Genomic DNA, 21,893 nt, shown 5'->3' on the forward strand with positions numbered 1-21,893 from the left:
ATTTGTGCACCAGGCCTCTAGTATTTACATAAACAAATGACCCTGAAAAGATGTAGTGACTCCTTCTTAAAGAAAAAAAAAAAATGACCACACTTGGGATGATAAAGTGAAGCATCTTTACATTTAGGGTAATGAGGATAGTAGGTCTCCTGAGAGGAAGATGGGCAGCTTTGCCAGAACCCTTGTGTAAGAATGGTTTTCTAACTCAGGGTCCTGATGTGTCACTTCTGGGCCAAAAGGGGTGGGTGCCTTCTTCAGTCTCCCTGTCCCTCATCGACGGAGTGGCGGGGACAGTGACCACCCAAGGGAGGGGGCTCCAGGAGACACGCCCAAGCCTCTGAGTCACACTGTGGGAGCCGCCAGTGTCAAATGCTCACATTGGACTGTGATCGGAGTGAGCAGAGGACCTTTATTGGGTTAAAATGAGAACTGTAACACTTAGAATTCAAGGTGTACTTCCTGTAGCTTCTAGCACCACCTTAATGAATACAAGCTGTAATGTGGAAACAGCACTCACTCCATATTATATGCCCGCATCATGGTAGGAAATTTCACCGGCCCCATCTCATTAACTGTGGATGCAACCATGAAATTTAGTTATTTTTAATTTTACAGCTGAAGAACCCAAAACTTAGAAAGAGGACTTTTTTTTTTTTTTTTTTTTTGGTCATTGGTTTGTTTGCTTTCCTCACAAGATCACCCAGCGGGTAAGAAGCCCCTCCCTCCCAAAGCAGTTACTTTATTAGATTCTTTAGATAAAGCTGGGTCACACTCAGCATGCCAGGAAAAGCCGAGAACAAAAGCCAGTGATGGCCAGCATTCACTTGATTCCCTTGCTGAATTGTTTTGATCTACTGCTCCTTGTTTTATGCATTTATCCATTCTTGGCACTAGATTCTGACCCTAATCCCTACCAGGGACAAGTTGCTTTCCTGGTGGGTTAGGTATGCTCTCCTAGGCCTGCTCTGTGGTCCTAGCCTCTGACCGTAGGCACAGAGAACAATGAAGGTGAGAGCCGCCTATTCCACTCTGGGTATCCACGACCTGTACTTGCCAAGACAACCCTACTTCACCCCCCTTCCCACCGAAGAATGCGAGCGATGCTGATGTGATGAAAGCATTTTCAAGATATTGCACATGGCCTGTTTTGCAGTGCATTGCCAGGCTCTTAAAGAATGCAATATAAATTTTTAAGCCCAGTAGTAAAGTATAAGTTACCACATAATAGAACCCTTAAATTATTGAGGGGATAGCATCATCCGGAGATTTCTCGAAGGAGTGCTTGCGGAAGAGAGATGTCTGCTCAGTACTACCCTTGAAAGCAATAACACGATCCAGAGTTTGCGTTTTTCAAGAACTAGAAAGGAAAATGTTTTGTTTTTCTCAACTGCCATGTGCATTTCTGTCTCCTCTACCCGACTGGACCTCCTCCAGACTGATCACCAAGGCTTCCCCTCCTTTCGTCTCTCACCTCACACCCAGACTGCTGATGTACGTGCACTAAAGTGCCCAGCTATTCCGTGGCTCTTATTAGTCCTCAGAGAATAGGCTGACCTCTCCATAGACGTCAATGAGATAAATAAAAGCCAGGATGACTCCCCACTGAGTAATGTAGTTATTTCAATGAGATTCATTGTGCATCTGCAGTGCACGAGCTTCCAAGATGTGCACTGGAGGTGCAGGTGAGTAGAAGCAAAACTCCTGGCCTTCAGGCACTGGCATAATGATAGGATTCTGTATGCAGCAACTCCAGGAGGACACACAGATCAATTAGCAAAATTACAACGGGAGTTTAGTGAGGTCATTAGATATAAGATCAATAAAGTAAAAAGCAACTAGGTTCTTAAAAATGCTTTTATTGAATTAGAAAGAGGAAGGGAGAGGGTGAGGGAGAGAGAGAGAAACATCCACGTGAGAGGTATTCAGGTGCTTTCTCAGAATCTGGAAATGTTCTGTTTCTTGATCATGGTGGTAGTCATGTGGATGTTTAATTTATAATAATTAAGCTGTACATTTTTATATACATCTTTAACTTAATAAGATTAAAAATATCTACATTTTAAACTCATATCATTTTCCTACGAGTATATATTTAAATGCCTAATGGACATCACCACTGCTATGTTCTGGTGCTTCAAACTCAATACAACTCAAATTACTTTTATCCTACCCCCCAAATCTGCCCTACCTTCTGAATTTCTCAAATGAATGAATTTTCCAAGCCAGGAACCAGTATATCATCATTGACCCCTCCTGTCCCCTAATCAACACTTTCAATAAAGTGCAGTTGAGTTTACCCTTTCATATTTTTGGACTTTGTTTTTAATGCTAACTTCTGCCTTCGTGCTCGCCGCCATGGTGTCTGATCTATATGCCTTCAGCAGCCTCCCAGCAGCTCCTCTTTCCTGCTGCCTGGCCTGGCTTTGCGCTCTGCTGTCTCCACGCCATCGTCAGAGAGTAGTTCTCTGGTGAAATACCATTCTGATCCTGTCCACCCCCTCATTAAACTTGCATTGGCTTATGTCAGCTTACACAAATCATCCTTAACCTTTCTCGGTGGGCTTATTAATTATGCTCTCTTACAGCCCGCGCTTCTGAAACAGTGTCTTATTTACTAACGATGCAGTGATTAAAGAACAAAGGCATCCACTCTCCCTCTCTCCTCCCTCCCACCCTTGTACCATGTCCCTAGATTTACTCATGGGCCTCACCTTCATCTTTCAGTGTGTGAGGCGCTCTCCTGCACCTCGTATGTACCTCCATGTCGTTTTGTAATTATCTCCTCTGCTCTGAGCTCCAGGGACTATGACAGAACAAGCACTCAATAAATGTATAATGAATATTTCTGATGAAACGAATTCAGAGGCAGGAAGTGTCACCTCTCGTGAGAAGATTCAAGAGACCTCATTGCCTATTTGCATCTGAAAGCTGATTGTGCATTCAAAATAGAGAGAATGTCCCAAATACGGAACAGAGACGGAAATCCGAAAAACAGAGACGGGTTCCACGGGAAAGACCGGGTTGTCCAGTATTTATAAGTTTACGTCTCTTGTTGGGAGATTGATTTTCTAAAAAAAATCTGCTGTGTCTGCTGTTGGGCTATTCAACATTCAATCCGACGGGTGCTGGATGGGAGACATTACTTTCCATTGATTATTTGTATCCAATACATGACAGAAAGACTACATTCCTGACCTGGCTGCGAAATCATAAATATTTAAATCCAAGTTATTTGCTATGCATAGAAATAATCAAGTCATGAGAGCTAACTTACATGTTTGGTGACCTGATTATTGATTTTTGCAGCTCTAAGTTACATTCCACAGCAAGTCACGGAAATGGCTTAGAGGAGCCTGTTGTTTTAATACTGTAGTAGATGGTCACCTCACATATGTAGGTTCAAAGAACAAGACATTTGGAAGAGATCTGAGCTGTCATGCAGCTCAATCTTCTAAATATCAGACAACAAAATAGTCTCAGAGGGTCACGTGTCAGATTCACAGTCACACAGAGGATTAGGACCTGGGTTAGAGTCCAAGTCTCCTGACTCCCAGGTCAAAACTTTCTATTACGAAAAGGGCCATGCCAACATTTACATAAACACCATTTTAAGTAAGCATCTGAGGCAAAGGAAAACTTTTGTGACTATGTAATAGATTGCTTAAGGTTCCTTTATGTTATTAAGTAGTATCGGGGGTAGAAATTTTCTTAAATTTTGAGCTTTCAATGAAATTCAAAGGTATAATTACTTCCTTTGATGTTATTTATAAAAAGTGGTGAATTCTCTACTTAGCCTCTTTTTTGAATCCAACTCTTTAAAAGTAAGATGTTCTTTTCCACTAACGAGTAATAATTTATCGTCATGATCATTGTGTTACTTAAAATCTATGAAGTTTCTGCTATTTCAGTTCTATTTTGGTAGTTTCTCCACGTGGGGCCGCGTAGACACAGGCAGGCCAGCGGGTTGCCTCCTTCACAGGAGCTTCCTCGGCCAACGTGTGCGGACACTGGCTCACACCTCTTGGGAAAGCTGACTATGCATACGTCTTCCCAAGTCCACGTTCACTGATATTACATTCGTTGCTTAAAATTGACCACAGTGGCATATTTGCAGCACACAAACTATCAAGCTCTGCACATCAGGGAGCCGGTTGTTAAACCTTTACCAACACACCCCTGGTCACAGGGAGGGGGGAGGGGTTGGAGGACTAAAATGACCAAGTGAACCAATGAGTGGGTAACTGAGACAATAGTGACTATTCCTTTCTGTGTTTTTCTTTTTCACTTTCTAAAATGTTAAGCCATTGTTTCTTAAATCTGAAAAAATGCCCACAGACCCTCCCCCCACCCCAAGTGTTGACTTGTACAACAAATGTGAAATGCATTTAAGTTTCTCATGCTTATAATTTCTTGCGAATCCAAAATCAAAACATATTTACAAACTACATATAAAGCTACAAAACAAATACAATTCAAATGGACTACATTGATAATGCGGTAGATGATATTGTGAAGAAACTAAATCACCACTCATAGATTGAATGAGATGCTGATTGCTATAATGCAGGCTCCCTTCAGTTCAGTGGATGATCCTGTCCATTGTTCTTTGATGGTTCAGTTTTTTTTCCCATGACTTTGCTCTCTTTGAGCTATTTTAAAACCTTAATTTCTACATCATGCTGTGAGTTGTATTTATTTGCAATGAGTGTTATATGCTGGAAACACACTTACCTCGTGTTTTCTCATTAACCTTTCTCAATTAAGTCCTGCTGCTGGGTGCGATGTGATCTTTAACTGAAGGTAAATGAGGCCGGTGGAATCATGTCTCAGGCTTGTTCTTAAGGAGATGCTCATCCAGATATTCCAGCACAGATTTACAGTGAGTTGGGACACATTGCTCCCTGCAATTCCAGAGAGATGTCTTCTGGAGAAATGGAGTCAGAAGCAGGGATGGGACCAGACATCCGAGGGGTCTGCAAGTGACATCAAAGGTCACATTTTAGGGTTTGGAGTGGGGCCAAATGGGGAACAGATGGCCTCTGAGAGAAGGTCGGCCAGATGGTGATGGGATGCCTTAGAGGGGAACCATGTGAGCTTTTCCTCCTGACTCTACCAGCCCTCCTGAAACACGAGAACATCAGGCATTGTCGGGTGAGATTGGATTCCTTGAAGAAGCTGGTGAGGGGCAGAGCTCTGCATGGAAGGCTCACAAGAGAGGGATGAGAGTGCCTCAGCCATAGGGAAGGATGAGATCCTGCTATTGCAATAACATGGATGGACCTTGAGAACATCATGCTAAGTGAAATAAGTCAGAAAAAATTAAGAACCCTATCATTTCACTCATATGTGGGATATAAAACTGAAAGCAACAAGTGAGCAAACAAAAATAAACAAAAACTCATAGACACAGACAACAGAATGGTGGTTACCGGGGGGAAAGGAATTGGGGGGGGGCAAAGTAAAGGGTAAAGAGGGTAAAATATATTTAACTTTGGATGGGCACACCATCTTATGAACCAATACATAATCTTATTAACCAATGTCACCCCAATAAATTTAGTTACAAAAAGAAAGGGATGGAAAGATAGATGCAAGAGGAGAGATTGCCTAGCATGACTCTGGATTCATCCATATTTAGGAAATGAAACATTTAAATCTCCAAATGGTAACCTGTTGATATATAGTAAACACACATCTCACTAGGCACAGTGTCACACTCACCATATACCATTAAACACAGGGCTTGTGTATATGTGAGTGTGCGTGTTTGTCATTTACATATTTATTTTGCCATCAAAGTGGATGTTTGTTTCGAATGAATAAGCAAGTGCAAATGATTAAAAATTTAAAATTTGAACAAATCTCTAAAACACCACAGAATCCAATACCTTACGTTTACATATTTACAAAATCTTGTGACCTTGTGAACACATTGCTAGGGAACTCCCCATTTCCCTCCCTCGCGTCCCCCAGTTCTTTGGAAGAGCTCAGTGTGTGAAGAGCCCTGAAAGGTGAGCTTCATTCCTTTCACGGTGTGCCCACTGTTTATAGTTGTGTTAAAAATGTTCTCTTTCCCCTCCTTCCCCCCACCAAACTTAGCTGCTTACAACAACAGCTATTTATTATCTCACATACTTTCTGGGGATCTGCTGGTACGAAGTTGCAAAGCCTATTGGAACCCTGAACTACTTGATTCCAGCATCTGCAGTCGTATCCATAACCTCATAGCCTTCAACACTTCCGCGGTCACAACTTCCTACTAGTCAACGCCCACCAGACTTTTGGGAATTCCGGCCGTGTTTGTGGTTTGGTGCTTCATATAGACCACGCTTCTCAGACTTCCATGTGCATTCACATCACCTGGGGACTCGTTAGAATGCAGGCTCTGATTCGTGGGTCTGGACGAGGGCCCGAGAGTCTGTATTTCCATTCTGAGAATGTCCTCGCGTTGGTCCCTGGACCACGCTTTCAATCACATAGGGATAGACCACAGGGCCTTGAGTGTTTTCTTTCCTCCCTCCCTTCCTTTCCCTGTTCTTTGTCTGTTTACTGGGCTCCTTCTCTATCTTATAATTAGCGTTGTGTGCTGCCATTTAAGAGGTAGAAGTTGCCTCTTAATACCTTTATATTTTTGTCTTTATTTACCTATACATTTTATACTTTCACACTAAAGTGCAAAATGAGAAGGAAAGCCAACCTCCCTCGAAGATGGCTTGTCTGCCCCAACCAATTGTAAGGACCTCGAAGGCAGACCATTGTCTACGACGTCTAAGCAGTATTTTAGTGCAAAGAGCACAAACTGGAATCAACAAATCTGAGCTCAAGTCCCAACGTTACTTCTCATTCTCTACAGGTGACATGTGGGCAAGTTCCTTAGCCTCTGAGCCTCCGTGTGGTCACCTGGGAAGCAGGGAGGAGTCGCCTGTGCATAGGACAGGGGCTGCTCGAGAAGTGTCCGGCGCAGGACTGGGCTCCTCTGGCTCTGAGACACGCCCGTCCCATTCCCCACCTGCCTGACACTTGGACGCCCAGGGTGTCCCAAGTTCTAGGTGGGTTGGGCAGAGTGTCAGGGAAGCAGAGCCGCCCGAAGTGGGGTGGCCTTCCTTCGCATTTGGAACTTCAGTTGAAAGACTTCATGGTGTGGTGGAAAATATTTACATTTTTGTTATTTTTAAACTTCCTATAAGACAATGCTTTGAAATTCTCATTTTAAACTACAAGGAAAGATGGTTGATATGGTAACTAGGCTTTAAAAGAAACACTATGCATTTCATCTATTATAAAAAAAATAAGTAAAAGCTAGTATATTTTTATTACCAGTGGGTTTATCACTCAATTCAGCTGCAATTTCAACTCCTTAAAAAATTCTAATGTTACTCAGGGTTTGCTTTTCATTGGAAAAGAATGAAGTAATCACTGGGAAACAATTAAAACCTTGAACAGCTAAAGAGGGACGTGGGATCGGACTCTGGCCGGCTGTAGACGAGCAGAACTGTGCTTTAGTCCTGCTTTCCCCACAATGTGCTGTGAGATCCTCATGAAAATTGCTTTTGATGCATCCAGGCTCTTTCTTCTGAGTGGGTCAGACCAAATGATCTGTAAGGTCCCTTTTTGCTCTTCAGAAACAAGAAGCCAACTATGATTCTTATTAATGTAGTTATGAGTGTTGGGGAAATGAAAACTTCAGTCAAGTAAAACATCTTCTTTATAAGTTTTACAAATGAATAGTGTAAATGAGAAATAGGGAGGCATGTTTAAAATGCTTGAAGAGAACACTTTCAAGTAATTCAAAGTCCTTGAAGAGCATGGATTTAGATATAAAAAACATTGGCGAATTGCAAACCATTCTTAACTACTAATTAATGCATGCCAGGGAAACATGCTTTCCTTAAATCGAGTCCCTGTAGATTCTTGACAGGAATAAAAGTATCATTTGTTAGGAAAGCATCCTATCTACAATTTATGTGTGTTTTGCTAATTCGGTTTGTGACAGAACTGTATCACACAGTGGTTCCTGGCACAGGCGCTGATGTGAGATTTAGAGGTCAGACTCTGACTCTGTCACTGGCAGCCTATTTGACCTTGGGCAAGTCATTGAACCCCCACTGTAGAAGCAGCTTCCTAAGTGTAGCAGGGTGGTGATGAGAATGAATGAGGTATTATGTTTTGAATGTTGCCTGGTGTATAGTAGATGCTCAGTAATTGCTTTATGTTATTATGATAGCTTCATTTTAGTGATTTACTTTACAATATGACCTATAATCTTATATCAAACTGCAGTCTTATATTCACCACTTATATTCATTTTTAAAATGTCCATTGCCTATTCAAGTTACTCACATGGTTACAGTTTTCATTGGGAGGTCACACCATGTGATGAAGGAAAGTGGACAGGGAGACAAGCAAATGTCACTTTGGTGAGTCATCTCTCTCATGGATCTGGCTGTTTCATCCATATCAATGATTAGATTAGATCTACCTCACTGGGGTTTCATGGCCTTTGGAGGTCTGATAAGTAGGCAAAAATCATGTGTAAAGTATCTTGTGTAGGTGCAGTATTCTAGGGTGAAGGTCTATACCACTCATCGGACTCTGAGACGGGTCCAGGAAGAATTAAGAGCCTCCTGTCTCAAGGATCCTTAGCTTCCCTTTTGACTCTAAAATCCCCCAACTGCAGAACATTGGAATTTTGGTGAAATCACTCAGGGGAACAGATGTTCTGGAGAAATTGATAACTAGAGCTATTTCCTGTTGAAATAGAAAACTGATATTTTGACAGTTTCTTCTGGAAATAGTAGAAACATGGAAAAACAAAGAACACATTTTCAACTGCCAGATGACCCAGCTCGTCCCTCTATTTTTATGAGACAAATGCTACCCACCTCATTCTCTGGGAGCATTTGCATGGCTGTGAGTGTTCTGATTCCAGATTTAGAGCTGTTTATCATCTACACAATGATGACATCAGCATTTTGGGGTGTCACTTTTTATTTTTCCAACAAGACAGAAGAGTACATGATTTTTGGTCAAATCTCACCACTCACTGCTCTGTATTAATTAGGTCAAGTTTTCTTGACGGTCTGTGCTGTGAGGGGGTGCAGTCTTGTAGGACTAAGTCCTTAGCCTGTGGGATCTCACACTATCTCCAGGTAGCTAATGTCAGAATGGATTTAATTGCTTGGTTGTATGGGGAAAAACACACCCAGCAGAGGAGCCCAGAGCAGTGGCTCAGGGCCCTGCCTAGGCTGTTCAGGGAACACTCTGTAGAGGAGTTAACTTGACCTTGGTTTTGAAGAATAAGTAGGAATTGTTCAGATAAAAAAGCATAGGTAGGAAAGGGCATTTCAGGCAGAAGATGTAGCTGTTCAAAGAGCTAAAAATAGATAAGCATTATAAGTTAATAAAAATGCAAGATGTGCTTGAGTACCATGGAGAGGGAGTCCTTCCTGCCGTCACCTCCGAGCATCCTCACCAGCTGGCCTTGCTCGTTCAGGGCTCATTTCTCCCCACTGGCTGCTTTGGGGGAAGGAGGGGGGGAGTTTTGGAAGTCGGACTGAATGGTGCCACTCAGATAGGGCTCACCTTGACACTGTAATGACTGCTACAAACTGATCAAATCATTAAGAGCATTTGATACTCACTATATGTAAAAGTTTTGTTTTCAGTTGTGTATATATAATTTCTGTTGTGAGAGACATGGTGGGAAGAGTGAAAATAACACAAAAATGGGACAATGGGCCTGAGAACAAATCCTTACTCTTCTGTAACATAACTCTCTGATTCTGGGCAACCCACGTAAACGCTGAGTCTCAGCTCTCTGCAAAATTGTGATTAATATCATTAACTACATTATAGGGTTATTGAGAAGAGTAAATGAGAAAATGGGTGCAGATAGAATTTTGAAAGATTAGGATGTCCTAATTAATGATGAGTATTAGTACATATCACACTCACAATCTATTCATAGAGAGTGGTTCAGGATAAATCTGAATGTTTAGAAAAATATCTCAAGAAACTTTTTTAAAAAAAGATATTTTTTGTTGAAAGTATTACATAGGTCCTCCTTTTCCCCCATTAACCTCTTCCAGCCTGCTCCCGTCCTCCCCTGCCTCCACCCCACCCAGGCCCTCACCACCCCATTGTCTGTGTCCACCGGTTATGCATATATGCATACAAGTTCATTGGCTGATCTCTTCCCACCCACCCTCCCTTGCCTTCCCTCTGAGAAAGATAAGTATCACATGATCTCACTCATATGTGTAATCTAGTAAAACAAATAAACTGATAATAGAAGCATGAACAGACTGTTGAACCTCAAAGAACTTTTTGAAAGCGGTGAGAAGACAACTCATTGGACATGAAGTAGGAGGTGACTGCAAGACAATATCATGGAGCTGGGAAGAAATATCTGGGATTAAGATAAAGATTTGAGTGTTATGGGCACATTAGAAGTAGTTAAAAGTGGAGAGGGAAGGTGATTGAGCTTTCCAAGAACAAATTAGCAGACAGAGAGGATGCTGACGGTTGGATTAAGTGACTCTCTATTGGAAATTATAAATCAGAAACTTCAGGTCTTATTCATTGTTGACAAAGCTTTGGGTATTTTTCCAGTGTGCAGACTTTGGCTGACAACGAAGTGTAAGTGCCAGGAGTTAGGTTTATTCTGTAAAGAAATCTTCCCCAAGTAAGAAATCTTGGCTCACACTCTGAGACTGTGTGTGCTCAGCCTCAAAACAACTCTTGGTAGTTGGTAGTTTGGATCACAATTGGGCCACTATTTTCCCACTTGTATTTTGAATGAAATCGTTTTGATTCCTGGATGTGGATGAGTTCTCTAAACCTCACAGTCACCTGTTTTGATCTGAACAAGTTTGGACGTTTGATCTTCAGGTTTTCTTATGATACAAAGGGTGTTTTTATCTTTTAAAAATGAAGGTGACCGAATAACTTGTTCTTTCTACCTCAGTGTATTAGACTTCTCTAGAGAAACAGATCAATAGGATATATGTGGAGAGGGGAAGATATATTTCAAAGGAATTTGTTCATACCATTATGGAGGCTGAGAAGTCCTACAAATTGCTCTCTGCATGTTGGAGACCCAGGGCAGTTGGTGGTAGCATTCTGTCCAGATTGAAGACCTGAGAACCAGGGGCCCCAAGGGTGGGAGAAGATCGATGTCCCAGCTCCATCAGGCAGGGCTGAGTTCTTCCTTCTACCATCTTTTGGTTTTATTCATGCCCTCAAAGAATTGGAGGGTACCTACCCACACTGGGGAGAGCAAACCACTTTCTGAGTCCACTGACTCAAACACCAGTTTCATCTGGAAACATTCTCATAGACACACCGGGAAACAATGTTTAGCCAAATATGTAGGCGCTCTATGATCCTTGACACGTAAAATTAACCATCTCATGCAGAATAAAAGACATGGGAATATTTGAGAAGTCTAACCTGTCTTCCTTCCTCTTTCCATTTCTCCTTTCCTTCCTCCAACATTTTCTATGAATCAGTGAATGTTAATTTAACATCTATTTTCTTCCAGGTACTATGGTCGGGGATTTGATCAGTACAACATAGTCCTCGCCCTTGAGGAGGGTGGTCTACCAGGGAAGGTGGTAATGTAAGCGACCACTTGTTGGGCAATGTGAAGGGTGATGTGATGGAGATGAAAAGATGTGCTGGGGGCTTATGGTGCTGTTGCTTTGGTGTCTTCAATGAACTATCTCGTCCAGCACTCCTTATGTGATCCCGCTCTCATTGACTCTGGGCTTGAGCATGTGATTAGCTTTGACCAATAGGAGGACACTGACTAGTATGATGCAAGCAGAGGCTGCATAAGCCCTTGCACATTGGGTCTTGTCTTCTTGGAATGCTCCTTTTTGCAAACTGGTCACTGTTCTGTGAGAAAGGTCAAATAGCCACATGCAGAGGACCTCTACCCTAGAGACACAGCCGAGCTGACTGCTGGTGGCTGGTACCAACTGCCACCATGTGAATGAGGACATTGGTGTTATGTCGTGGAGCAGAACAATCACTTGGCCAACAAGCAGAATCATGAGAAATGACAAATTGATGTTGTTTTCAGCCACAAACTTCTGAATTGGTTTGTTGCTATTATCTAAGTGAAGCAGGGTTTGTAGTTTCTTAATAGTGGTTTCTCCGGTCACGTGACTCTTCCTCCTTCCTTATCTGCTGTTATGGGCTCAGTTGCCGGGAGCCGGTCCATCCTTGCTGTTTCAAGGGACCTGGCATATATGGCATACGGTTCTTAATATGTTTGCTCACCTTCTTGGCGCTGTGTTTTAACCAAGGTCACCTCTCCGAGAAAGGTTGAATCCCCAGGTAGGGATTTTCCCCTGAAGTTAGGGAGGGAATAAAACCCCTCAACTAAGTGCCAGGCGGGTAATTAATCCCTTTAACTACGAACAATCATGCTTAAACTACATAATCTTTTCTCCCTGGAATGGAGATAAGAAACGCCCTAACCTTTGTAATAGAGATTGATAGGATTGAATCAACTGGTATAAGTACAGTTGTAACAAGACAGAAACACTCAGAACTTAGAACACAGAACTCATGAGACAGAATTCAGAAGACAGAACCTACATGGAGCCTGGAGACAGAAGAACTTCGCTGGAGAGAACATGGCAATAGATCCTGGACTGAACCTGACTACGGAGATTGGCAGGAGAGCCTGACTGGAACCTGGACACTGAACCTGACTGGAGAGCCTGGACAGAACCTGGCTGGAGAACCTAGCGAGGGAACATGGCTACAGAACCTCGCTGGAAATCCGAAGCAGAACCTCTCTGGAGATCCGGGCTAGAGATCCTGGCTAGGCTGCTGATCAACTGAACACTATCTCCGTGTCATTCCTTCTTCGCCGACTCCGTCCACACCTTTGGGGACCCTTGGACCCGCTGGGGCTGGACCCCGGCACTCAGTTGTGCACCCCACCCTACTGATTTATAGGGTTGAATCCCTAACCCCTGTACTTCAGAACGTCCCTGTGTATGGAGGTAGGGCTTTTAAATGATGATCAAATTATAATAAGGCCACGAGGGTAGGCCCTTATCTAAGCTGAATAGCATTCTTATAAGAAGAGGACATTTAGCCTTGGATTATGTGGTTCAGTTGGTCAGAGTGTCGTCCCAGACACTGAAAGGTTGGGGGTTCTATTCAGAGTCAGGACACATACCTAGATTGCAGGTTCAGTCCTCAGTTGGCGCACATATAAGAGGCAACCAATTGATCTCTCTCTCTCTCTCTCTCTCTCTCTCTCTCTCTCTCTCTCTCTCTCTCTCTCTCTCCTCTCCCACCTCCCCCTCGGATCCCAGTGATGGGACATTGAAAACTCAGAGGCCATCTTCCATTGTCATCCCAATAGAACTTACCACCAGACCTCATCCTCCCTTATGGGTTCCCGAAAATGCCTTTTTTGTGACACCACAAGGACCCCACTTCTACTGACATCAAGAGGGGGTCGGGGAGAGAGAGGGAGCATTGTTTTTCTGTAACATCTACTTTCTGCAAGTACTTGTATGAATGACCTCATTTAATTATCTTTAGAGTACTTGTTATCGTCTCGATTTAATTTCTAAGAAAACAGAGGCCCAGAGGGAAGTTGCAGCTTACCCAGTGTCATATAGCTAGTGAGTGACAGAGCTGTCATTCAAACTCGGGTCCATTGGGGTCTGAAATCCAGGTTGAGATGCATGACTTTGCCTTTGTGTGACACTTTAAAGTTTCATAGCTGCATCATGTAATTCAAAATACACAAGTGTCCAATGCTAATTATGTAAAAGTCAATCTATAGGTGTTCATGTTCTTTCTTAAATGAAGCCACTCAATGATAATAAACATAGCAGCTTAGCACCCACATGGCGGAGCCGCCCCTGAGCCAAACAGGCCAGGAAGAGAGCAGATGTAAGGGTTAAAATATCCACCATGTTTCTCTATCTGCCTCTCTGTCTGTCTGTCTGTCTCTCTCCTATCTCTGTCTATCTCTCTGTCTATCTCTCTCTCTCACACACACACACCCTCGAATGTATGTGCTCATGCCCAGTCTGAAAAGTCTTCGCCATAAAGCAAAGGGCTGTGGAAAATGACTTTGTGTTAAAAGAACCTGGAGAAAACAGCGTGGACAGTAATGGAAGCAACTCTACAAGAGAGCCCCCAGGGAAATTAGGCTCCGGAAGCAACAGAAATGACCTTGAGATAATTGCTAACTTTGTAATCATTTTAAAGTTCAGTGAAAACCTCGTAAATAAAAGAGAGGGCGTCATGATTGAGATGTTGAAACCTTCTGTGTGAACCCACGCAGTAGCAGGCATGTCAGCAGCCCACCTCCATTTACATAGCTGGGCCCCAGGGGCGCTCACTGGATCCGCGTAGAGAAAAGGACCAGGAAATCACTTCCATCTGCTAGCGCAGGGTTTTCCTTATTGTTTTTCACAGAGAAACTGGGAGATATCAGGAGACTACAAAGAAAACAAAAGAAAATGTGATGCAGAATTTCACAAAATAAATGAACTGAGTAGAACATGGACCCCCGGGGAGGCCTGCCAGCAGACTGGAAACGAAACAGGATAGATTTCACAAAGAAAAACGGCCTTGGTAATGCAATGAGCAGCACCTCGCGCCTGGACAGAGCAGCTGAGACCATTCTCAGCCATGCAGAGGCTTTGCCTCTCCTTCCCCTGCCATCGTCAGCCCTTGCACTTCTTAGTCATCAGGACAATAGTTCAGATTTTAGAAATGAGCTGCCGCATCGCATTGATTATTTTTGCTAAAAATGGGGCTTTTTGTTGTTGTTCGTGATTCGTTTCAATTGCCACGGAGCAGGGGGAGGAGAGTATTTCTAGGGCACCTACTGTGGGCAGACCTCAGAGGCAGTGAGGGTCGGGTTGCAGACCACTGCAGTGAAGCGAGTGTCACAAAAAGCAACTCTTAATCTTTTTGCTGGCGGAGGGTCTTGTCTTCCGTTTGTAAAACCCAGGACACGCGTCAAGTGAGGTGAAGCGAGGTGTGCCTGTAATGGGTGGGGACTCAGAGTGGTCTGGGTGCTACAGCACAGGTGGGGGTGTGTGAGGAGGTAAATGGAAGAGACAGCGATTGGCAGAGTTGGGTAAAAATATACAACTCAACTCTATGTTGCTTAAAAGAAACTCCAAGTTCACTGATATAGGCAGACTAAAAGTAAAGGAACAGAAAACAATATGCCATGCAAAGATTTTTTTAAAAGCAGGAATGGCTATATTGCTATCTGATAAAGTAGATGCCTGAGCAGAAGAATTACTAAAATAAAGAGGGACATTACATAATGATGGAAGGCTAAGTATACCAGGGAAATATGAAGGGCCCAAATGTGTACACACCAAACCACATAAATGAAAGGAAAGTTTGTCTTTTGATTAGTGTATTTGGACATTTAAGATAATGATCAATATGCAATCATGCAAGTCTGCCATTTTATTTTACTTTAAAAAATTTTTGCCCTCTGATTAGGATTCTTATGTTTCTCTCATTCTTACCTCCCTGTGGGAACCTTGAAAATTTTTAGGATGCATTTCTGATTTATTTATCACGTTATTGAGTATATCTGTGTTTATAGATTTCATAGTGGTTGCTCTGGGTAGTTTAATATATGTATGTGGCACATGACATCCACCCTTTACCACTTTGAGCAAAGGGTAGGAAACCATACTTCCATTTGGGTCTCTACCTTCTACAATTTAAATGATGTTTTGGATATCTGATGGTGTTATTATTGTTCTAATCCTCAGATGAGATTTATAAAGCTCAGGAGAAAAAGGATATTCTAACACACTTCCCCATATTAATGATCTTTCTGTTGTTTCTTCTTCCTGACTTGCCATGATTCTTGCATTGATCATCTCCTTGCTGTTTGAAGAACTTCCTCTTATGCAGTCTGTAGGAGCCAGTCTGCTAATGACAAATTCTTTTAGTTTTTCATCACCTGAGAGCGTTGATATTTCTCCTTCATTCCTGAGGGATGACTTCTGAAGATTTAGAATTCACGTTTGACAGTTCTTTTCTCTCAACCCTTGAAAAATATTGTGCCACTTCCTTCTGCCCCTCCGTGGTTTCTGATGAGAAACCCGCTGTCATTTGGGTTGGTGTTCGCCTATCAGAATTGTGTCATTTGTCTGCTTTCAAGACTTGTCCTTTGTGTTCAGTTTTTAAAGCTGTAATTATGATGTGTCCTGGCATGGATATCTTTGACTTCATCTCTTCAGTGTTTGCTCAGTCTCTTGAATGTGGAGGGGTGTGTCTTTAGCAAATTTCCGATATTTCCAACCATTGTTTCTTCTGATACTCTTTCTACTTCCCACTTTTTTTTCAATCCTTCTGGAACTCGGATGAAATTTTGGATTATTTTTTAATCCCACTGGTCCTCAAGGCATTTCTTTCAGTCTGGTTCTTCTCTGCTACTGACCATCTCCTGCTAACTCTTTCATTACTTTAAATATAAGCCTCATTTCCCACACTGGCAACACAGAGGCTTGGGACCAGTTTTTCTCCACTATCATCTCATTCAGTTCTGATGTTCTATAATCCTATCAACCAAAATTAAGGAATGTGTACGTTTAAGCCAGCCACTGTGACATGGGATAGAACAGTTACCTGTTTATGGATTCCTCTCATATCAACAAAATACCCAGTTTTGCAATGTAAAAGCTTGAAACTCCCTTCTGAAATCCTTTAGATTTCCTACAGAAACCAGGAGGGGAGGCAATGGTTTTTCTTGCTTGCCTCTCAAGTGGACTCTGTGTGACAGAAACAAAAACATCCCAACAGAATAGCGTGCTGCCTCCATGCCATTCCCCTGCTTCTGTGAAGGTAGACGCTTCGCACAGGAAGAACCCATGCCCTGTATATCACCACATGTGAGGGGCATATCTCTGGTTTACAGGGATCTATACAAACCCATGCGAGTGGAATAAAATCAAACCATCTTGACCAACACCTTGATGAGTAATACAAGTAAAGTAACAATTGAGCATCTACGATGTGCAAAACATTGCCCTGAGGGCTAAAATGTAGGCAAGGGGCAGAGAAAATAAAATGGATATGAATGGGGCAGCTGGAAGAACTGGAAGCAACCTGGTGGCGGCCACCTCTTTGTTCTCTTGGGTCCAAGACTCTCCTTCGCTACCCAGAGACACTGGCAAAGCCTGGAGGAAGGAGGGCTGGCTGGGCAGCAGCAGGGGGAGCCGACCCTCCCCCTCCCAGTGCAGATACCTGTTGGCCTGGCTTGGGGAAATCACTCCTGCCCCTTAGCAGATCCGGGAGGGACCAAGAGAGCCCAAGTGTTACTGGTTTGCCTGAGCCGATCAAACCAACACTTCCTGGCTGCACGGTCTTGGACAAGTTCTTTATCTCATCTAATTTTATTTCTTCCGTGGTATTGTGAAGACTCAGTAAGATAATCCCTGTCCAGTGCCAGGAAAACAAAGAGCTGAATACATATAATTCCCGCCATCACAGAGACCTCAGCGTTAGCCCAGAGAGGCCCCTGCTCCACTGTGGCGAACCAATTTTACTTTCCCCAGTAGGTCTGCGTACTTTCTTCTTTCACTCCTCTGTTCCTAAGCCTTTGCTGAGCACCCGCTGTGCACACCAGCACTGGAGATACATACCAGTGGGATTAAAAAATAATCCAAAATTTCATCTGAGTTCCAGAAGGATTGAAAAAAAAGCGGGAAGTAGAAAGAGTATCAGAAGAATTAAACACCCCTGTTGCCTCCTGGGGCTTTCTCTCTCGTGGGGAGACGGCCCCATAAACAAAGGGGTCGGCATAGAGGGGTGCGCAGGGCACAGCGGCAGGGGGATGGGAGGGGGCCCCCTCTATCTTGGGGAATTGCCTTTAGGGTTCTTTTATTGTTATCTGTGTGCTGCAAGGTGGCCGAGCCTAGGTATTGGCTGTAAGGAGCAACTGGCTGCAAGGCAATTGGCCCAGTCGTTTTCGGAAATGAGGATTTCTAACGTTAGAAACATTCCCATCTGTATGTACCTTGGCTGCGCAGGGGATCATGGCTCTAGAAGGCTCTAGAAGCGGAGGAACTAGCTCTGAGTCAGCAGTTGTCTGCCCAGGCTGAGTCTGGCACAGTCAGCCTTTACAGCACATGAGTCACAGCCGGGCGCCCAGGAGTTCGTTCAGACTGTTTGCTGTTTAATTATTAGACTGAATGTGGAAGGCCCAGTTGGAAGGACAAGTTCTCATTAACGAACGATCAGCTCAGAAGCCAGAAGTGCGTGTTGCAGAGACATGCAGAGAAATGCGGCAGGAGATGCAGAAGTTAATTTCATTGGTTAGCCCTGGACCATGAAATACTTTTGACCATCATTGAAAGGCAGAAATGGGGGAGGGGGGGGTCATTATGATGGACAAAGACATGCTGATCAAAGGCTGGGGCTCTGTCAGTGGAAGGTGGCACTGGGGACGCGAGCTTGAGGAGGAGGGGCTGACTGGCTTGGGGGTGAACTCTTAAGGTCATGAATGTCATCCTGAGGAGGATGGACTGGGCCTCATGCTGTAGGACACAGAGACGTGATGGGCGGTGAGAGTGGGGCTTGCAAGAGCGAGCTTGTAATTACTGTATTGTCAACAAGTGCTCTGCTCTTGGCATCTCTACATTTTAAAGAACATGGGTTTTAAACATACCTCAACCATGGCAGGGTTTTCTTGCCACGATAGCCATTAGACATGTCTACTCAAAATGAGAGTGCTACTTTGTAAAATGGACAGGTCACCAGGGACCCCGGCCTGATGATGGCGCCGAGGAATGCCACCTAGCGCATTTTGCTACCACCCCGTGTTGATTGATAGCCACGCTGACCTGGTGGCCGTGGCCTTGCCTTCTGGTTGAATAATGATGTCCTCTGCCACTTTCAGGAAAAGAAATGAGCAGAGCCTGCCAAGGCTGCTTTAGAATTCCCTCTGCGGCAGCGCAGGTGGGAAGTGAGGAGTCTGTCTCGCCCGAGGCCCGAGTCTGGGCAGGAAAGAGTCACCACAAGACGAAAACAGAGCCATCGCTTTTCGGGATTAACTGGTTCTGGGCTCTATTTGCGTAAGCAAATTAATGAGCTGGAAAGCCTCATTCTTACAAGTGCTACATTGTAAGGACACTACAGGGACAGGCACTTCAGTGTTATTGATGTCTGTTCCAGGGAGAGAAGTCTCCTCACTTAAAATACGCCTGCTTTTAGAGCATCGTTTCAGTCCCGGCAGAGTCGGGGGAAGGGGAAGCCTGGCAAAAAGCAGTCTCCTTTCCTCTGGTGCAGACTTTCTAAAATGCATGTATAATTTATGGGAATCGCTTGTGAAATCTTTATTTCTCAGATGGCTAAATTACAATTGGAAAGTAGACTTCTCCTCCTCAAGCCTTCCTTTTTGCTTTTGCTCCCTCCCACCCTCCTGCCCTACCTTCCTCCCTCTCCTCTTGTTCTTCCTCCCCTTCCCTTCCACAAACATTTATTTATTCAGTGCCTGTAATATGTCAGTGACAATTCTGGACAAAATTTACGAAGATGGAATTTCCTATTTGTAAGGAACGTGGTCTGTTGGGGAAACAGATGCCTACAACGCGTCAGCAGATAATCACAATGCAACATGAGAAATGAGTTGGCTCCCGTTATTTGCAACCCAAAGGGGTTTCCATGAGTCTCCCGGGGGTGGGGGGAACACCCTAACCACCCCTTTGAAGATGTCTGGGAGCCGAAAACAGAGCAGCTCCCCTCTGGTAAATGTCTGATGGAAGCAAGCTTTCTGAAGAAGCTCCATAGCCATACTTCCACTGCAAGGCCAGCTTGGTGATTCGGTGATGAGCAGATCTTCCTCTCTGACTTCTTAATGGACCTCTTCTGCTTATGTGTGCATGTGGCAGTGCCAACCTAGAAATTCCTAGCTCTCCAAATCAAATGAACGCCTAATTTAGAGGAGTCTGGGCAAGGTCCCGTCTCACAGAATGTCATTTCCTGGGTTTTATTTCATTTCACTCCTTATGTGTTTTAGGCAGAACATCAGCTTCCAGGCTGAATCCAAAATCTTGGCTGAATTTTGCTGCATGTACAGCAATTGCATCGAGTTTTGGCTTCAAAGACATTAGTGTGTTTGTTTAATTTGAAGTGCAGGCCCCCAAAGGTGACACTAATTTTACATATCATTTCTCTTATCACATCTAAGCGTGGCACCATTCATTCTCAAGCCCACGAGGAAGCTACTCTGACCCTCATTTTGCTGAGAGGGTCACTGAAATTTGGGGAGGTTAAATGCTTAGGTTAACCCCGCTGGTAGGAAACTAAGTCTGAATATGAAGAAACTTCAAGTCCCCTTCTTCCACTTCTGATGGCACCTGGAGGCCTGAAGTGGGTGAAGTTTAGGGGTCACAGTGAATAGACCCTGGCAGGTGATTAAGTGCCTGCTAGTGACATAATGACAAAGATATGAGCTCTTCTGGCTGCCCACGGGTTATACTGATCAAATATTAAAACAAACAAGTAAAGGACTTCACAGTGCTATAGAATCCATGTGCCTAGTCATCCAACAAATACTTTTAGAGTTTTTATTAATGCAAGAAACTCTTCCAGGCTCTGGGCATATAGCGGGGAACAACCAAAATAACACGTCTGCTTTCCTTCAGGGAATATTCTAGAATTGGGTGTCAGACAACAGCAGAGTATAATGTATAATATGTAAGACAGAGATAAGTTTAATGAAGAAAGATAAAGCTGATAAGGGTGGCAGGAGCGCTGTTAATTGCAGAGAACAGCCAGGGAAGGGCTGATAAGGTGAGAACTCAAGGGCACTAAGACGTGAATCTCACCCTAACAGGTTTGGCTCAGTGGATAGAGCATTGGCCCGGGGACTGAAGGGTCCCGAGTTCAATTATGGTCAAGGGCATGTACCTTGGTTGTGGGCTTGATCCCCAGGAGGGGGCATGCAAGGGGAAGCCGGTCAGTGTTTCTCTCTCATCGATGTTTCTAACTCTCTATCCCTCCCCCTTCCGCTCTGTAAAAAAAAAAATTATATATATATATATATATATATATATATATATATATATATATATATATAAAAAATCTGGAGCAAAGCCCTGAGGTGGGCTTGAGTCACAGCAAGGAGGCCAGTTTGCAGGGTAGAGAGCACAGTGGGGAGCTGAGATGAGGTTGGGGGGTGACAGGGCAGATTACACACTGACCTCGGACTGCGCTCAGAGGGAAAGTGGTGGAGCTCTGGAGCAGGGGACTGATGGGAATTAGCATATGGAGCAGACTTGTTTTGACTGTTGCATTGAGAGTGGGCTGGAGGGACCCTGGGTGGGAGCAGGGAGGCTGGTTAGGAGGCCACTGTAGAGTCTGGGGGGCAGGGTGGGGGGACATGATTCAATGGACCAAAACGTTAATCTTCAAGACAAGACATGTGATCCTGTGTGGACATCACTCCTCTGGGCCGAAGATGCCCAGTGCCTCTTGTTCCATCTTCAGTCTCTGAATTTGCTGTTCTGCTGTTACTTATTTCACAATATTGATTACATGAGTGCTCACAAGGTCCAATAGCCTTGGACAAGTCACTTGAACTCTCTAGACTCCTGGGTGTCCGTTTTAGAATGATGAGAGTGCCATCTAATTTGTTCATTTTTTTAGAAACATTCCAAGAGAGGTATAGGAAAGACACTTATTAATAGAAAAACACTACGTAAATTAGGGGGTCTCAACATTCCTGTTATTTTGCTAATGTTTTTACAGTGACCCTCATTCCATGAGCATCAGTGTAACATGTCTACAACTGCTGCTTTTCCTCTGTCCCCCAATCCCTACAGCTTCCCGATTTTATCCAAGCTTTTCTCTTACAATGTCTTTCCCATTTG

Source organism: Myotis daubentonii, chromosome 12 (assembly GCF_963259705.1).
Source record: "Myotis daubentonii chromosome 12, mMyoDau2.1, whole genome shotgun sequence".
Lineage (NCBI taxonomy): Eukaryota > Metazoa > Chordata > Mammalia > Chiroptera > Vespertilionidae > Myotis > Myotis daubentonii.